General features: G+C 36.6%; 1 protein-coding gene across 3 annotated transcripts in view; it reads right to left on the bottom strand.

Annotated features, from left to right (window-relative positions):
- LOC107668537 (transmembrane protein 260) overlaps window positions 1-4,733 on the bottom strand; it is a 76,653-nt gene that overhangs the window by 61,982 nt on the left and 9,938 nt on the right. The window lies entirely within an intron of this gene.

Genomic DNA, 4,733 nt, shown 5'->3' with positions numbered 1-4,733 from the left:
GACTTTCTCATCACCACCTGCATTTGGTGGTTATCAGTGTATTACAAAGGTACAAAACAGATTTCAGTACTTCGATAGGTTAGTATATTAACATTATATCGGTTAATGAAAATATGGTATTTAACTGTAAATTTAAGTTAAAACCGTAAAACCTAAAACGTTGCTACCGTATTTTTTACGGTAAAATTCCGGCATCCACAGCTAAATTTTACGGATTTTTTTTTACAGTGTACGCTTATCTAGGCGGCCTTATGTTTATGATAATGTGAGGTCTTATTATCATTGAGAAATGCAGTGAGAGTACTGCGCATAGTGTGTGAATCTTTCTACATGGTATTTATAGTATAATGTATAATATTTGTTAGCAGTTGTTGATGGTGCAATTATGGAGTGACTATAAATTGAATTTTAGTGGAAGCTGTGCAAAGTATTACTGTCTTACAATCTCCGGTAGACTTACTGTGTGCATGTATTGTACCTATAGACGGTTGAGACGTCCCTTGCCACAGGACAGTGCATGTTAACAACTAATAACTCCAATCCACCTCAAACAATACAGCCAATGGCACAACAATTTCACCCAATTCCATCTTAATCCCCCACTGACACACATTATCTGGACATAATAGACAAAAAGAAACTGTGTATATCATTCAGCAGATATGCATTTTATTTTCTACTAGTTATTATTTTAATCAAGTCATTAATCAACTGTAGTATTATGTGGCCCTATGGAATGCATGCATTCTGGAAAAGGCTGATGCTCTCCTTGCATGACTCCCATTAAAAATCGCCTGTGGAGACAGTTTGGGAAATGCAATATTAAAGCAATATTGACTTCTGCTGCAACAGTTACAATCTTAGGCCTCCAGGCAAGGGGAAATTAAAGTGATGGCATTGCACAGTGAAATGGCCCCATTTCCCCCATTCTGAATGGAGTAATGAGGGTTGAGACGTCTTCATTAAACATCTGTTAAGGAAATATTACTACACGTCTTTAAATGGTGCCATTGGTCATGCTGAGTTGAAGAATATGAGGCCTGTAATGCATGGAGATGTTTAAAGGAATCTTCCAGATTAAATACATCTTAAGCTGTATCGAAAGCATCTTAGTTTATAGAAAAACATGTTTGTGATAATGCAAATGTAATGGAGGTCTTTGGTGTGATTACACTGTTTGGTTTAACACAAATAATGTTTAATATTGTGGCAATAATTTCCAAACAGTGTAATAATCTAGAATATGATTGTGCAGAATAAGGCATTAATATATGCCATACAAGTACTAATAAACAGCCGATATGCTAGTAATATGAAGCATTTTTCTTCATTTTGATATCAGGAGCTGCTGCCAATAGGGTTTAAATTGCATTTAATGTAGAATATTCTCTTTTTTTTCAAGATACAAAGGTTCTTGGCATGAAAAACAAAGGGTGGGTGTCATAGCTAAAGAGAAGATATATTTACCAAAAACGAATGGCTGCAAACCAGAGCGTTTTAGAGATTAGACTGGCTAATAAAGCATATGCTTAAGCTGCCAGGAGCTGTTTTTTCTGGGTCGGTGATTTACCTGACAACAGAGGTATGCGGGAGGGGGCAGCCAAGGGACGTGGGAAATGACAGCGTTTTTTCTTAGTCTTAAACAGAAACAAATACACTGACAAACAGATTGAGCTTCAGTTCTGAAATCCATGTTGTAGAAGTATCAACACTTGAACAGAACATTTTAGAAACAGTTCACTCAAAAATGAAAATTCTGTTATTATTTACTCTATTCTATTATTATTTACCCTCATGTCGTTACAAACCTATATGACTTTCTTCTATGGAACTTATCCACACAATGGAAGTCAATGATCACCAAAACCATTTGGTAACCAAAAATCTTCAAAATATCATTTGTGTGTTCTGCAAAATAAAGTCATACAGGTTTGGAACGACATGAGGGTGAGTAAATGATAACAGAATTTTAATTTTTTGGTTGAACTGTCCCTTTAAATGCTCATATTTGCTTAGGCTATCACATTCTAACATGGGTACTGCTCTCACGAAGCAACCATCTTGTTAATAAACACAGCTCACCGTAGAGAGCCACGGGGTGACTAAGAGTGAGTGGAGGGTCCAGTAAAGAAAGCGCAGTTATGACCATATGGTAAAGTGCCTTATATGGGCACAAAAGCACCAGGACAGGTGGGCACCGGAGCCTGGTCAGCTGTGATATGAGCTGGTGCATGCAGAACTGAACCCGTCTGCTCTTGGCTGGTGTGCACCCTCACAGGTGCGGTGGAGCCAGAACCGAGGAGGATGGGTGGAGTCACCTTCACCGACCCCACGGCCACTTCTATTACGTAATCGACTTACAGAAAATGCTAAGTAATCATTGTGTTAAGCGGTCAAAATGTGTTCTTACTAGGCAGTATTTTACGACATACTGTACGAAATGAGTGGTGGGAATTTTTAAGGACCACATCACTTTGCAGTTTCTGAGCGGTCTTGTTACGTGGATGCCAGGGTATTCTGGATGGTTGTTATAGGTGGCTATTTAAAGGGGTCATATGATGCGATTTCAAGTTTTCCTATCTCTTTAGAGTGTTACAAGCTCTTGGTGCATTATTCTGTTACACCAAATACACAAAATAATGATCTTTAAAATAGCATCATATAACCCCTTTAAGTCAAAATCTATGATAGTCTATGCTATTCTTGTAGGCTAATTTGTAAGCATGTAAACTAAGCACACTAAAATAATAAACGACTGTTGGTCATAATTTTAGTTTTTTAGGGTTCACAAAGACATCTTTAATGCTAAGAACCAAAAGATTATGATTATTATTGATGCCAGCTATCCTCAAAGGCTTACCCAGATGCAGAGTAGAAGCATAAAGGCAAATAGTGTGGCACTCAAACCATGATGTTTAAAAAAATCCTTAATTGACAAATCAAAGGAAAATGAAGTGCTACGTCTGGGAAGCAAGACACATTGTATAACAATCTGTCTACCTAATTTAACTTGGAACATCAAAGAGTTTTCACAATGAGAATGTCTAATGGACAGCTTTATAGTGAATTCTCTCAATTTAACAAAGTGTTTTAGAATATGTATGATCTATTTATTAGTCAATGACCTTTTTTATAAAAGTGTCAACACTGAAGAAAGAGAAACATCTTTTAAAAATCTAGTTTAAGACACATGTGCCAAGTTTAAAATGTACAGTACTCTTGTTCACATGTTGGGTTCATATGGTTTTGAAATATTCATATTTAATGACTTTAAAATCGTAATGCCATGTAACAGTCAAGTAAAATGTAATAGCATATTTTACTTATATTTGGAATACATGGTGTCCTTAAATGATTCTCAGTGGTTATAACTATAATAATGGTAAAAAAAAAAAAGTTTTTTTTCTTCAAATTTAAAAGTACTTTTTTATCATAAATAACTATTTAATAAATATAATAAATATAATTTTTGGGGAGTCGCACCACATTACATTTTACTACTTGAACTAACCTTCCCTTGTCATAAAAATGTTAAGATACTGATATTTTGAGAGACTTGTTAACCTTGACATAGAATCATGAGTGTCTGCATGTGTCCTGTCTATGATATAATTTCCTATTTTATTTTCTGCAATAAAAATCTATTGGATAAAATATATTTCTTTTGTAAGAAATAATAATTAAATATTTGTCAAACTACTAAAGGTTTTACTTAGAGAGACAGTTTACCCAAAAATGAAAGTTCTATCATCATTTACTCACCCTCAATTTACTCCAAACCTGTATGAGTTTCTTTCTTCTCAATGTTACTGGTAACCATTGACTTCCATATTATTTTATTTTCATATAATGGAAGTCAATGGCTACCAGCAACTGTTTGGTTACCAACATTTTTTCAAAACAAAAAATGAAAAATATTCATTTTGGGGTAAACTATCCCTTTCATTGAAGCATTTTTCTTCATTTTGATATCAGGACATTTTTATTTTTATGCACCACAAAAATTAATTCATTAAAAAACAAAAATAATAATAAAAAGTCTTCATAGAAGAAATGTATGTATTCCAGTCATTGTACATATGCAAAAGTGTCATGTCATTCACCCACTTGCTGCACAAAAAGGACAACATGTAATATGTCTAACAAGCAAGGCATTCAAATGCACTGAAATTCCTCAAAGATGGCAGAGAATGTATAGGGCAGAAAATGGCCAGTCTCAGAGTGGTGTTGGGTGCCAGGGTAGCAGCCTGGGGACAGGCCTGTCCGGTAGTGTTCCTACCGGGAGTGGCACGCCACCTCAGCATTACCACTGGGCACGGGCGAGGCACCTAAGGACCCCAATGCCAACCCAGAAGGGAGTCCCAGACTGTGCCGGAAGCTCTGAAACCCCTAAAACACTCCCTCCTCCCAGTCCTGGCATCTCAAGCCTGCCAGCTACTGCTCAGAGCCCAACAGACATGCATGAGGCCAAACCCCAGCCTAAGCCTGGACAGATAACCATCAAAACCTATTACGCTTATGTTTTCAATTGAAAACATAGATTATATACTGAAACTTAAGAGCTAAGAGGGTTTTGTGTGTGTGTGCATATGCAACAAAATCCTCACTGCCATCAGCCACAGGAGGAGTTGATTGATGGGTTGCGGGGGCTAAAGGAAATGCAACCTTCTACATTGCGAGTAAATCACTCGCATATGCGACTAAATCTTACTCTGGGCGACTAAATGATGTCT

This window comes from Sinocyclocheilus anshuiensis, unplaced genomic scaffold, assembly GCF_001515605.1.
Source record: "Sinocyclocheilus anshuiensis isolate Anshui unplaced genomic scaffold, SAMN03320099.WGS_v1.1 scaffold3132, whole genome shotgun sequence".
Classification (NCBI taxonomy): domain Eukaryota; kingdom Metazoa; phylum Chordata; class Actinopteri; order Cypriniformes; family Cyprinidae; genus Sinocyclocheilus; species Sinocyclocheilus anshuiensis.
This window is presented reverse-complemented; position numbering and strand designations above follow the sequence as displayed.